The sequence below is a fragment of the Magnolia sinica genome, chromosome 1 (assembly GCF_029962835.1).
Source record: "Magnolia sinica isolate HGM2019 chromosome 1, MsV1, whole genome shotgun sequence".
Classification (NCBI taxonomy): Eukaryota; Viridiplantae; Streptophyta; class Magnoliopsida; order Magnoliales; family Magnoliaceae; genus Magnolia; species Magnolia sinica.
In genome coordinates this window covers 65,595,018-65,610,510 of record NC_080573.1, presented here as the reverse complement: position 1 = coordinate 65,610,510, position 15,493 = coordinate 65,595,018, and the positions used below count along the sequence as shown (strand labels likewise).

General features: G+C 37.6%; 1 long non-coding RNA gene and 1 pseudogene across 7 annotated transcripts; both read right to left on the bottom strand.

The window, feature by feature from the left end:
- Positions 1-5,751: 5,751 nt before the first annotated feature.
- On the bottom strand, positions 5,752-7,819 carry LOC131246681 (small ribosomal subunit protein eS1-like; annotated as a pseudogene).
- A 491-nt stretch (positions 7,820-8,310) lies between these two features.
- On the bottom strand, positions 8,311-10,824 carry LOC131246513 (uncharacterized). Of its 7 annotated transcripts, none has more exons than XR_009171428.1 (8): positions 10,648-10,824; positions 10,304-10,366; positions 10,012-10,196; positions 9,738-9,815; positions 9,532-9,598; positions 9,247-9,301; positions 8,692-9,027; positions 8,311-8,526 (listed from the first exon to the last, which is right to left on the bottom strand). It is a non-coding gene; the product is annotated as an uncharacterized LOC131246513 (long non-coding RNA). The 7 variants fall into 7 exon arrangements; XR_009171450.1 differs by having other exon boundaries at positions 9,247-9,352; positions 10,012-10,065; XR_009171448.1 differs by having other exon boundaries at positions 8,692-8,780; positions 9,247-9,352; positions 10,012-10,065.
- Positions 10,825-15,493: the final 4,669 nt, after the last annotated feature.

Below are 15,493 nucleotides of genomic sequence, written 5' to 3'. Positions count from 1 at the left end.
TCTCATTTCTCTTTTATCTGTACTGAAAAGTCCCTTCATACGGAAGGTAAAGGTGTAACCCATCATTAGAGGACGCACCCTACCCTCTAAATATCGCTTAATCATATTTACACATTAAGAAAGTGGCCAAATAGGTGGTTGATATTATTCAATCTCGGTCATATATTGGGTATCTATCTATCTCATGCTTAGGGTCATAGCCATTCGGTTTGAATTGAACCGCTAATTCAACTCTGGCACGCCCGCACTTATTATGTGACCAAATTGCTGAAAACAATGAGCAACAAGTTTTGGCATGTTCGATGGGACCCTGTCTTTAACTTATCGGTGTAATATTTTCAATTGGAATTATGAATAGAAGGAGCAATCGAATTGTTGGTGTCGAGCCCTCCACTCCGACTACACCACTTCCAATCAAAGATGTGCGGGTTCAAGTGGCCACCGAAGTATTAAATCTGAATAGTAGCTCGATACTTGCTACTGGAAATCAACAAGGGGTGTCTACCTCTTGGACTATCTCTCTGAAGAGATAATGGTCACACTCTAGGATGTACAACTGAGTATCTAACATGTTTAGGAATATGGAAGAGCCTAAGTCAAGCAATTTCATATTCAAACCAAAAACACTAACAGATACATAGCCAGCCAAACCGAGGCCATGCATCAATTAATGGCTATGATGGTCGAAAGATGACCTACGATAATGCAATATAATGCTTAAGTCCCATCGGCAACGTGGTTCAATCACCACCTATGCCTCCTCCACACGGAATCCACCGCCAATTCCCGTCAGGAGATACGGAATCCTCTGCCCCTTGCTGAATTCAGACAACTAGAGTGGGAGAGTAGGAATTTTGTTCCTGAGAATTGAAATTAGGGCTTACCGAGAGGATATAATCCCTAACATTTCCTAGGAATCCGTTATTTCAAGACGGACCAAACTGATTATGTCCCGATCCATCACAAATAGTTGAACCTCAACAACTGGATAGCAATGAAATCATGCAAATGGTCTAGGAAATTGCAGGCCAAGTACTCAGCTGCAATATTATTCCAATTTACCATAAGCCTTATCCTGAGTGGATCAATCGACAACACCCGTTGCCACATAATTATCAGTTGGATTTCACCCTATTTTCAGGAGATCCGGTTCAATCGACCATCGAGCACGTTGGTCGATGCACTATGCAGTGTGGGGCATTAGCCAATGACAACTATCACAAGATGCAATTATTCGGTCATTCGCTAATGACAACAACTTTCAAGTGGTATTCTAACTTATTACCGATTTCAATTCATACTTGGCAAGAAATGGAAGAAAAATTTCATGCTCATTTTTCTCTAACGAAAGGAAAATAACCATGACTGATCTCGCCCATTTTCGACAATTAATAGGAGAAACCTATGAGATCTATATCACTTGGTTTAAAAGGTAAAAAAGTCGATGTAAGATTGTTATGACCGAGGCCGAATTTGTGCAGCTTACGTAAGATGGGTTCGAATACAAGCTTTGTAAGAAGTTTATTGAGATAAAGTTCATAGACCTGTACAACCTAACTAGGAAGGTCTCCAAGTATGAAGAATTTCTGCATAAGGGCGCTAGGTAGAAGAACTCATCAATTGGAACATATTATCATGACTTAAATTACGAGGTTGCGACTACTAAAGTAAGTAGTAGCTAAAACGCCACTCATATGCCTGTCGTTGGTCAAGGAAAAACCGACTGTACCGACCACACCAAAGGCCCAAAAAGTTTATGCTTTTGATATTACACGGGTTGATGAGATATTCAAATTTCTGCTAGCCAAAAAGTTTATTAAGACTCCCATGAATCACAAGATACATTCGGCCGATGAATTGCAGAAAATTGAATACTGTAAATGACACGGGACTTATTCTCATTCAACTAACAAATGTGTTGTATTCAGGAATATGGTTCACGATAATATTGACCTAGGGTTACTAAATTTCCCTGAGAAGGGTGAGGAGGTGATGTTGATCGACACAGATCCATTTCTGCCTAATCTTGAGGTCAATATGGTCATTGCGAATTTGAGAAGAAATAATCGACCATGGCTAAGGGTTGATCTTAGCCCAACTAACAGCAAAAGTACACCGTAATGGCCAGGGAAAGGGCTATGTCGACCTCCCCACTCGATCACCATCCGGCCAAACCCAATTCAAAAAAAAGTCAAAGCTCACAACTATGCGACCAATGTGCCAGAAGGACCATTCTGAGATGAGGGGACTCTCCTCAATCAAGATCACAAAGCCAATACATGCCTCTAAAAAGGGCTAAAGGAAGCGATCGACATCGGCCGCAAAGGACGCCTCCACCTCTTAATCATCACTTTTAGGGCAGGGTGTCAAATCAAGGGATGGTTAAGCCTCCGTCAATCTAGAAGGGAGTCAAGAAATGGGTCATGCATCTTAAATTCCTAATAGTGCCAGAAACATTGACTCGAACTCAGAAACGTCATTAGCAGAGACGTAGAGCGGCCATGAGGAGAGAGTCAGCAGAGTTTGAAGACGTACCCCGACTGAAAGTAGTACAACCATGATCATTTTGGAGAATCCCTTTATCTGAAGAATAGGTGGTTGTTAACACGGTCGAAGCGGTTTTACATCCTGTGTTGTGTGACCAGAATGCCAACGTTCTTACCCAATAATGTGAATTGGTTGGTCTGAAAGATAAAGACGACTGTGATAATCTATCTGATTATCTCAATGACGAATGTTTCTCATGGGATAAGTGGTTGGTGAATGAATTAGTAGCAACCGTCAAAGCATTGCAAGTGGTCTCACCTATGGCTCGGCCACTAGTTGACCTCAGCTCGAACTCCGCTTGGCTCGGTCCTCGAGCTTGACTAGCTAGCTCAGCTCAGTTTGGTCAGCAGCTCGGGCCAGTTCAAGTTGAGTTCGAGCCAAGATCGAGTCGACTTCGCCATTACAGCATTTTCACAAACACCCAGACTGTACCTTCAAAATCTCACTGTATTTGAGACAATAGCAATGGTTTTATAGGTATTTTATCAAACACCTTCTAAGCAACATAAAAATCAAGAAAAAAGGGTGTTGGTTTCATATACATACTTTCCATGCCACCAACCACACTTCTTTGAGTCATTTCATCAAACACTTGGTGATAATATCAATATCAAAGTAACCGAGTCACCGAACCGGTTCGATTCGAGTTGGGTTTGATCTGAGTCGAGTCGAGTTAGGGCCAGTTCGAACTCATTTTCGAGCTCAAAAAATCAGCTTGACTCGGTTCGAACTCATCTTTAAACCAAGTCGAATCAAGATTTTTTGAGTCGAGCGAGCTAATCGAGCTAGCTCAGTTCGTGTACACCTCTACCTACGATCACATCATCCGACACTATGGCTGACAACAACGCTAGGCATAATAAAAGTTTCAATACCCAAGATAGCTCAAAAACACTAAGGGGGAAATGTCTGAGTTCGAAGATTGTGTTCGGGACATTTTCACCCGTCATATTCCATTACATTATGGTATTTACTTTTCCTTCCGGTTCCCAAGCTAAATTGGCCCAGCCGAGTAAGATGAGATGTGATGTAGAGGAATTCGACCCTCTTTTGGTAACATAGCATGCTTCTTTCCCATCAGAGGAAATGATTAAAGGGAAACCTAAAATGGATGAAACGCCGCATGTAAACACTGTTAAGGTGGAATTAAGAGCTACATCAGAAAGAGTATTCATATAAAGACCCACTCACTGCATGATGTAACATCTTAAGCTATTGTATATATCTTCTCAACTTGAAGGTTGCCTAGTCACCAGGACTCTGGTTGACAATGGGGCTACCATCAATCTCCTACCACTGAAAATGATATCAAAATTGGAGAAGACAACGATCGACTTAATCTTGTCAGAGGTCACTGTCAGTAATTTCACTGGTCACGTTACAAACACTCATGGGGTTCTTCCAATTGACTTAACTGTTGGCACTAAAATGGTGTTGACTCCAGGGACTCGATTCATTCATTTGCATGTGTCTCATCATCTTTGCACTAGTTCATAATTTTTCTAGAACCAAGATAAAGTTGAATTGGTGTTGGCTAATAACAAACCTTTCTTGGCCACCTTGAACGCAAATGAAGCCTATTACTATGGCGAAGAGGTATGGTCAATTCAGCTCACTGGAAGGAATAAGCACGACCAACCACTACTAAAAAATGGGCAAAGGCTAAGGATTTAATCTGTAGCCATAGACCTATGGCTATGGTTTTAGTCCGTAGTATGATCATTGTCGTAGGTGCTGAGCCAATAGGTCCAAAACCTATGGCTACGGATTTAATCCGTAGCTATAGCTTAAAATAGCTATGGATATAAGCCGTGGCAAATATTTCTGTCGCCAAGAGTACCTACAGCTACAAATATTATTAGTAGTGAAAAGTAGTGTTGGATCCGTAGCAATATGCCGAATTTTATAACAGCTACGGTTGTCAAATTACTAGCTACGGTTAATATCCGTAGCTATTTCCTACATTAATTTTTTTTATAATCATTCATTCATTTAATTACCACCTGCATAATCATTCATTCATTCATTTAATTACAATCATTCAGTCGATTACAATCCTCCTTTATTCAATTACAATCATTCAGTCGATTACAATCATTCATTCATTTAATTACAATAATGAATTAATTACAATCCTTCATTCAATTAAAAGAAAGTGAGCATAGAGAGTGTCTTGGTAACTATGGAATCCACACAGATAGTAGACTGAGAAGTTAGAGTTTGATCGGAAAGCAACTGCTTCTGACATTTTGGGGTCTGCTGTGTTCTTGAAGGTCATGTCTCAGATTATGATGCCTCAGCCAATGACTCCTACACCAGGAAATGACATTGATTAAATGGTTAGGATATGAAATGATATTGATTAAATGGTTAGGATTAACTGATGACTAATGATATACTTGTTGGTTTTGTTGTCTGCATGGTCAACTTTTCAAATTAATCAAGCTTTGAGACATTTGAAAGGGAAAGGTACTGGAGGCTTCCGTACTTATCCGTAATAAACATGCGCACCATTACTTTAGAGACAACTTTCAGATAGTATTAATCTCTTAATAAGCAATTGCATAAGTGAAATTAAAAATAAAATCTTCATCTCTTTTTTATAAGGTAAAAAAAAAAATCAGAAATTTATATTCTCCAAAGCTCGCTACTATTTATATTGACCAATGAATATGTCTATATTAGAATCAAGTACTTGCACCTCTATTTTCTTTATAACCTCGGGGAACAAAAGTAGATGCAACACTTACAGCCAAACAATGGAAGGTCAGTCCCCTAGTTAGTTTCCATTATAGAAGAATTAGCAAAACCAACTCCTCAGACAATCCTCATAGTTCATTTCATCATTTTCTACAATTTTCTCTAGGATATTAGAGATGACTATTCTCATTTCCAATTCGCTGATGACACCATGGGTTGACCTAGCTGAATAGTGGCTAGTTTGGATAGTACAACTAACAAAAATAGCTGGGCTCAGGTCCAGTTTTTAAAACATTGGCATGAATTCCATGTACCTTATTAGGGTGAGTATTAGATAGGAGGGGCCCACCATAGATTACACATGGCCCAATATCACGTCGACTGGATGATCACAGCCATTCAAATTGAGGGCGTGCAAAAGCGATAGAAAACCATTTCTACTATTACCATACTCTTTGCATGCCGGTAATTGTCTAGTTGTGATTTGTCCAATTGTGGTTATTTTTAGTTCCCGTGTAATCTACAGTGGACCCTACAATATCTGATGTTCGTTGTTGATAGTAGGTGGACTTACTTAGGCCTCACACAAATTCACATCATAATAAGGTACAAGGAGTTCATAGGGGATCATGGCTCTTGATATACAACCTAATTTCAAGCACTAACCTTATTTTCTTGGGACTCTGGATCTTTGAAACAATCAATATTGCACACTGATTTCATCACTTCTCCAAAGCTGCCACCATTCGCTTCTAGCAGTAGATAATTAATTACAGACATCACAAGCCAAGTCAATGACAACGGATAAAAAACGGGTGAGACTGACAGCTAATCCACCATACATGTGGTAGCTTCGATGTATGTCGAGAGAAACAATCCAAATCATCAATCATATAGTGGATAGACATCATGGAAATTAGACTGATCAGACAGCCATAACAATCTGATTTCACTAGTTGAATCCGAGATGGTGACCATTTGCTACTTTAACCGTCCATCTAACAGCCTACAGTTGATGATTAGCCCTTTGGAAATGAGAATAGTCATTTCTAATATCTTGATCTAACAACCTACCATTTTCTGCACTGTACCATCAGTGAATTAGAAATGAGAATAGTCATCTCTAATATCCTAATCTCAAAACCTCTCACTAATCCAAGCCTAGCCCTTTGGCCACAATTGTGAATAAAAATGGAGATAAAGCTAAGTGGTAGACTGAGTGAAAGATACCTCGTTTCAACATTGAGGTCTAGGTATTGATCCCTAGTGGGGGTGGCTAACAGTGAAGTGTCAACTAACAGTGGGGTGTACTAACAAGCTAACCCAAAAAAAAAAAAAAAAACCATTAATTAGAATAGATAAGGACTCCACATTAATGCATTCCTTTATCCAAGACCGCCACTAGAAAAAAGAAAAAAGATAAGTTCATCTGAACTGGTATTTATTCAATAAATAGCAACAGCTGAAAAAAGGGGCCGAGTTCCAACTTTGGCTTATTCCATCTTTAAAAAAGGGGGGAGAGGATAACAAATAGAGAAATGAGGTTTTAGAGGTAAAAGGAAACATGACTCCATTAGCTTGCCAAGATCAAATTTTGGGGCCTTGAGGATTTTGACTTTCCGTATAGAGACATTTTGCAGTGGATAGATGCTGGATGTCGCCTTCTCAATCTCCTTTCCAATCACCTCAGGGATGAACTTCTACACTAACTCCTTAAGATCACAGGATGTTGCCTGGTTAACCATGATTTCCCTCATTTTTCTGCGAATCTGACATCACCAACAACAGTATATTAATGCTACTTGTACAAGATTTGGACAAATACACATGTTTTGCAACGGTGATAATGCTATATAGTAAAAACATATCCAATACAAACAAAAGTTTGTTAAATCTTCACCTATTTGATTTGGCTTGACTAGGCATAACAAACTCACTTAACCTGGTTAGGGTGCCTCTTGGTGAATCTAATGCAAAACATTCTCAGGGTGTAGTTATCTATTTCACATCTACATGCACCTCAATCAAGTTTACCACTTACGGACCAGCGATCTTAATTTGTCGGTTGTAAAATCTATTCCCTAAAAAATCCCAATCTGATTAGACTCTTCTTCTCTAAAGAGCATAACAAGTGATGGTGGAAAGAACTTTTCCTACCCAAAAGTTTGTGAGGACATTCCTTCCTTGGATATCCTCTGCTCTAAGATGGATCTTCCTGTAGGACTGATCCTCATCAGCCTGAAGGCCAGCCAAGGAACACTCAAACACTTGGTGTTTGAGACCTTCAGAAGCAATCTGTCATGGGTAAGAAATAAATATGATTTAGAAGCCAGATTGTTATAGTCTGAATTCCAAACAATTAAAAAAAACCATGGATTAAAAATATAGAAGAAAAGGTGCAACTGTCCAGATAGCATGTTTGTGAGTGTCACCCACTGTAGGCAAGAATACCCATTAAATGTAATCTATGAAAAACTAGGTACAATAGCCAGCAAGTTCAAACCAGAAAAAGCCTACCATGATAGTAACCCAATTATCCTTCAGCTAATGACAACCACATTAGCTTTAGCTATAGGCATGGTGTTACATAACAGACTTTACATAATGGTAATAATGGCATCAATTGCATTTTACTGGGTTGTAAGTTGCAAAGTAAAGTATAAGTGAAAACTACCGAGAATTTCATATGCCCAATCCCTCAATTTTTGAATATTAAGGAAAGTGATTACAATTTAGTAATTGTAATTTTTTTGAATGTTAAGGAAAGTAAAGCACATGAAGATCCATATATTTCAGGAGAATATTTATACACAATGGGGACTTGCATTCAATGACAATGGAACAATGTGCCTTTTCTAAGGGAAGAGATCCCAATATATGTGTACTCAAGTGGGTTCAGGTGCATGTATGAACTTCCAAATTCAAATGTAACTTCTAACAAAATCTAGTGAATATGAATTCAATGTAGAGAGCAGATATAAAAGGCAATATTGGACCATTGACCTTTCTTTGAAGGCCATCAATGAGGAAAGTGGGGTTAGAATCAGCATGAGTGCAAGCATAATCCAAACACGAAATAGACCAAGTCCTCTAGGCACAGCCAAATACAGTTAGAAGTTAAGCAATTTAAGGCCTATACATGATGCATACAAGGATGTCAATAGATCAGGTCCTATAATCCCCATACCACAGTAACATGTCCGAGCCTTGCTGTGTCACTTGCAATAGCTGCACATCAAGAATGTCGTTCTTGCGAACATAGTTTTCTTATGTGAGAATCTGCAAATACAGAAGGAAAAAAAAATTGTTATTCCATGATTGCCTTTATCTTTTCTTAATTTCTAAATAACTCCACATAAAAGAAATGAATTGGTATCAGGGTTAGAGATTGGAATTCAACTCAATATTGCATCAAAATACATATTAAAGCAATTGAAAACTTACTTATTTCCAACAACCGAATGAAGGTTGACAATGATCCACTCTTCTTCACTGGAGAATTTTCCTCTCTTGATATCAGGCCTCAGATAATTCTACAAACATATTTCAATAAAAGCTTGAATCTTACAATATGACACAAAAGAACACTACCAAGCCATCATAGGCACTTCAAATAATTCAAGCACGAGCTTGGAAATATCATCTAAAGTCTAAACAAAACAAGTAATTATGATTAAAAAATAAGACTTAATTTTCCAAATTATTAAGTCTTGTGTCCTTGCCTCTTGGATCTCAACTAAGAATGAAGTTCATGTTTCATCTCATGGCTGCTACGGAGTTCTACACTAAAAAGACAAGCACACATGTGTAAAGAAGCACACAAGTACAAAAGTACAAGTTCACAAGCACACATGTGTAAAGAAGCACACAAGTACAAAAGTACAAGTTCATGTTTCATCTCACGGCTGCTACGGAGTGCTACACTCCAAAACACGTGCAGAATATGTGTAAAGAAGCACACAAGTACAAAAGTCTTAAGGAAATGCTAGGATCTCTAACCTTGGGAGATATTATGAAATGGTCCATCCACAGTGGAGCCCAATAGACCAATGTTCTGGATAAAAGAACTATCAACATGATCCTCTACGCATATTGAATTCCTAAACTAAAAAGAGAGACACATCTGCACTCTCAAACACATAGGAGAATGCAGTTATAGCTTAATGACTGAACAAGATATTGTTAGAGCAATGGATGAGTAATGAATTGCACAAGTAATTAAATGATCACATTGTTAATAGAAGAGCATAATTTAAAATTGCTTTTCCTCAAGCTAATACCTACATGTCATCGCTAGTTGAAAACATGAAGGAATCATTTGAAGAACACTAAGGAAATCCATCTCTTCAAGCTGACAAGAATCATATTGTGAGAACCAGAATATCTCATTTATACTAAAACCCTACTAGTATTTCAAAATCTAACAATAGGGAAAGAGCATATTCAGTTAGAATGGTGCAGGTCAAAACAAGCCAGGGGATTACACTTACAATTATCTTGATCTTGTAAGCTTCTAAGAAGGGATGTCTGTTATCCGGTAGAGGACATCAAATACCTTCTTCTGAAGACTGCAAAAGAAATGTCAGGATCATAACCAAAATATATACGCCATTTTGTAAAATTCAACCTCTAATGGATGATCATAACCAAAATTTATACACCATTTTCTGAAGACTCCAAAAACCTAGTTTCCCACATATTTGCAAGAAAAAAAAAACTGATTTGTAGATAAAAGAAGGCTGTAAAAGAAACAGGAGTACTGACTTGCATATCCCGTCTTTTATCGAAATTTCTTTCAAGGCAACATAGGTCGTGCTGCTATATATGTGATTCAAAACCATCCAAGATTTTCAAACTTAGTTTCTAGTATCCAAACATATACAAAGGAAAAGAATAAAAAGCAAGAAAAAATATATAAAATACACAATCCAAAAATGCATTCCATTAACCTGCAAGCAACGAAATGAAATTGAAAATTACAATGGACATACATTTTTCATAACCAATCCATAGAAATAAAGAGGTAATATGAAATTTGAAAGTTCTCGAGACATACCTCTGAAATTCAAAATTGCAACCAAGGCCACGAGCTCGGCAATCTCGTTCAATATAGTCAAACCTGTTTCAAGGTTGGAATAAGACCCATTAACTTAAAAAAGCAAAAATAAGACTTAATCATGATTTCCTTCTTCTTATCAATTTAAACATGAAACACAAATAAATGCTTGGACACTACCGAGGTGTATTTTGAACATGAATTCTCAATAGACGACTCAAAAGAGAAGAAACTTATGAGCATAATACAAATCCTAAAAATGATATCAACCTAACATAAATATCATGATAAGCATAATTTCCTACTAAAGTTAAATAAATAAAGAAGTAGCACTATTAACCAACCTGATCAAGTCCTAAAAGTTAGCAAGCAACCACCAGCAAAACAACACGAAACTAAGAAAAAGCACCTACAAGAAACCACCTGTAAGAGAACAGCAAAACTATGTGTTGTCCAAATATAAGCATACTTTATGCAAAACCAAAGAAATTACATGATGTGCCTAGTAGGTGGTTAAGTAGGGATATTTTAATCAAAAGTGAAAAGAAATTTTAATTGACCGCCACTTTCAGCATTAAGTGAGGCGAGGGGAGCTGAAAAAAAGACCCATATTTTTACTGAAATTTAATTTAAGCACTTAATAATCTGGATTTGCCAAACAATCTGAATAGTATAAGTGCTGAAAATAAGTTTCATAAAACAGCACCTAACTGGTTTGAGGGAAACAGGTTCTAGAATATCCTACTTAAGTTTTTTTAATTAGACATGTAGATTTCTTAGATTTTTCATCGGAATGTTCCATCAATTCAAAACTAAGGATGAATTAAACATCTGTGAACACTCAATGAGTTAGAAAATCCATTCAAAAGATAGGCAACGAATGGAGTCTATAGTTTCAAGGAGAAGTGGACGAGATGAAAGAAACAATGGCTGCATTAGAGCATGGGAGGGAAGAGGAAATCAACTACTGGGAATGAAAGAAAGATCAATTGTGGAAAAGGGAAATCCAAATTAATTTCCTTAATTCTGATGGGAGCAAGGGGTAAATAACTATGTTGAAAGAAGCTACAAGAGAACCATAAAAGGATATGGAATGAGTTCACATGATACAAAGCCCCCAAGGAAAAATGCTACAATTTCCCACATCATCAACCTCTCTCTCTTTTTTATGACAACAGGGTGTCCCTGCCCCTTTCGATGACAAACACATAACCTGTGCAACCTCAAATCCGATCCCAAAAATAAACAAAACCCACATCCGATATCTTCTCAAACCTAGATAAAAATGGCAAACCTAAATCAAATGTATGAATGTTCCCCCCTCAAACCAATCCCAAAAATCATCCAACATGATAAAAAAACAAAAACCCACATCGAATCCGCAGATCAAAACAGAGCAATTCCACACCAAATCTAACAAAATCAGCAACACCTGGTTGAGTTTTCCTACAGATCAAACAAGAGATCCAATCAATCACCAAATCTCATGAGCTATTTAAACAAACAAGCAAACACCCAATCGAAAATCTCCATCAAAGCATTGGAACCAGACCCGATTGGACTGGTAACATCTTATACAATTCACATAAGCAATCAAAAGAAAACCCATATCAGATTTTAGTTAAAGAATACAAATAGAAACAAGGAAAACAAACCTGAGGGAAAGTCTCGCTCTGAGGCCATACGCTTCCATCATGTTCGATGATTGCCGTGGCCGTGAGAAATAGCTCTACCTATACAGAGATCTTCTTCTCCTTCTCCTTCATATTCTCCTTCTTATGGCGAAAGGGAGTTTTGAAGATTGAGAGATGGGTTTTGGGAGGTCTGCTGCGTGCAGGAAAAAAGGGTGGACTGAGATGGAGAGGCTGAGCACAGGAGGGAGAGCGGGAGATCGAGAGAGGGCAAGGGAGATGGAGAGGCTAAGTGCGAGAGAGAGATTAAGAGATGGGTTTTGGGAGCTTTGCTGTGCACGGAAGAAGAGAGCGGACTGATTTTGGATTTAGGAAGGCGCATTTGGTTTTAGGATGGGCGCGTGACGGACGGCCCATAAATCATTTGGGTATTAGGATCGTGGGGCCCACCGTGATGTATTTTATTTATCCACTCTGTTCATTAATTTTAAAATATTATTTTAAGTATTAATAAGAAAAATGAGTTAGATCAAAGCTGTAAGAAGACCACATAACATACTAACCATAGAAATTTAATTTTTATTATTTCTTATGGTGTGGTCCACTTAGACCCTTAATCAACATAATTTTTGGGCTCATCGACAAAAATTGTATATCAAAATTGATGGGCGACTTAGATAAAAAAATTATTTTAATGAGCCCCATGGAGCCCCTTAAGCAACATCGATATGTAATAAGGCTATGGCGAAGATGTAGGTTTTAGCTACGGATCAATTATGTTTTAGCTACGGATTAAATCTGTAGTTTAATTGCTACGAATTTAATCCATACCCAAAAACATTCAAAGTCCATGCCCTTTGCTCGATTTTTTGGTAGTGAACTAACTAGAATATATATATATATATATATATATATATATATATATATATATATATATATATATATATATATATATATATATATAAAGAATCTAGATAACATCGTGCAAGATCTCACAGACGTGATCAATCTGGTTGATAACTTGTTAAGGGAAATTATTCCTTTCTGCTCAGTTCTGCATTGTACCATCGAAGATATCCCGTGATTGGTATGCCAAAAAATAACCAGCGTCGGGCCGATTTCGCGGCCATAATAAAAAGACTCACGAAAGCCTAAAAGATGTAAATGACGGTTGTCTCGTCAACATTGCTGATGTAGATGTCTCAATTGAAGAAGAAGAAATGGAGCTTAAGGAAGCGCTTGATAAGCTCGAGGAATCTCAAGCTCAAGTTCAAGATCCCTTGGTGGAGCTGAACCTAGGAACTTAGCAAGACCTAAAGCCGACGTTTGTCAGTGGATTGCTTAGGTCCCAAGATAAAGTGCAATGACCAATTTGCTCAAAGAGTTTGCTGATTGCTTTGTGTAGTATTACCATGAGATGTCAGGACTCGACTGGGGGCTTGGTCCAGCACACGTTACATATAAAAGAAATGTATCGACCGCATAAATAACCACACAGGTAGATGACAACAGAAGTAACCTAGAAAATAAAAGAAGAAATTGAACGGCTATTTAAGGATGGTTTTATCAAGCTCATTAAGTATGTCTAGATCTTAAATGTAGCCCCAGTTATATATATATAAAAAAGAATGGTAAGTTGTGGGTTTGCATCAAGTTCTGAAATTTGAATATAGCAACATCGAAGGACAAATATCCAATGTCGGTGATTGGCTGCCAGACATCGAGTCATGTCCCTCGTGGATGACCATTTTGGGTACAATCAAATTTATATCATGTTGGATGATATGTCAAAAATAGCATTTAGGTGCCCAGGCCCCCTAGGGACTTACTGTTGGGTAGTAATGCTCTTTGGGCTTAAGAATGCATGGGCCACGTATTAGAGGGCAATGAAGGTCATATTCCAAGACATGATCAGATGGTTTATGGAGGTTTACATTGATGATGTTGTAGTAAAATTGGCTGATGTAGAGAGTCACCTTGCTCAATTACGTAAATCATCCAAGCAGATGAGACTTCATAAGCTAAAAATGAACCCCTTAAGTGTGCTTTTGGGGTCTCAGCCAATAATTTTTTAGGATTCTTGGTGCATCAATGAGGGGTCAAGGTCGATCAGAACAAGGCTAGAGCAATTATAAACGCTCATCTACCAAGGAGAAAATCGGAGCTCCATCTGTTCCTAAGCCAAGTTAATTTTATACGAAGGTATAAATCTACGTAGAGAAGATTAATGTATTTTCTCCATTGGTGAAATTGAAGCATGGGCTCAGATTTAATTGCGAGGCAAAGCATTAGCAAGCTTTTGAGAAGATTAAAGAATATCAGATGAAACCACCAGTGTTAATGCTGCCAGTTGAAGGTTGACCGCTCAACACTACAAGAAATCCCACCTTTACCGATGAAAATTTTCGTCGCTAAAAGCCAAATTTTCGTAGCTAAAAACTTTTAGCGATGAAAATTTTCGTCACTAAAAGATCGACGCAAAAGGTTTTTATCGACGAAAAATTCGAATCATCGACAAAGGCAGCCTTTTAGCGATGGAAATTTTCGTTGCTAAAAAAACTTTTACCGACGAATTCTTTCGTTGCTAAAAACCTTCTAGCGACAAAAATTTATTCGTAGGCAAAAATATATTTACACAACTTTTAGCGATGATAGTTGTTGTCGCTAAAATTTTATTACAAAACTTTTAGCGACGAACATTTTCGTCGCTAAAAAATACATAAAAACTTTTAACGCGAAAATTTTCGTCGCTAAAAAATATTTGCAAAAATTTTAGCTACGAAAGGTTTCGTCATTAAAAATAATTACAAAACTTTTAGCGACGAATATTTTTCACGCTAAAAAATATTTGCAAAACTTTTAGCTATGCAAATTTTCATCGCTAAAAATGAATACAAAACTTTTAGCGACGAAAATTTTTGTCGCTAAAAACTATTTATAAAACTTTTAGCTACAAAAATTTTCGTCGCTAAAAAATATTTACAAAACTTTTAGCTACGAAAATTTTCGTCTCTAAAAGTCTGTTTTTTTATATAAAAAAATATTCCAGCACAAAATTCCTGATATACACCTATTAACAATATATTTCATCATATTCATCTTGATATACACCTGTTATATAATATATTTCATCATATTCACATTCACATCCATCTAAACCAAAACTAGTAAATCCATCCAAACATAAACTACATTCATTCAAACACAAACAATCTTTTCCACATCATATTCATTCACGTATAAATACATATAAACTTAACATCATAAATAAATATACAAAAAAATCATAAAGATGAAGACGGAGGTGGCGGGGCATCGGTGGCTAAGCATGTAGTGAGAGACCGAAACATCTCCATCATCCGTCACTCATGCTCCACCCGCATCTCCTTCATCCTCCTCTCCTACTCCTCCTTCTGCCTCGCCAGTTGATCCTCCATCCTCCTCTCTTGCTCCTCCATCCTCCTCTCCTACTCCTCCCTCTGCCTCGCCAGCTGATCCATCATCTTCCTCTCCTGCTCTTCCCTCTGCCTATCCAGCTAATCTCTGATGTCATCGATGA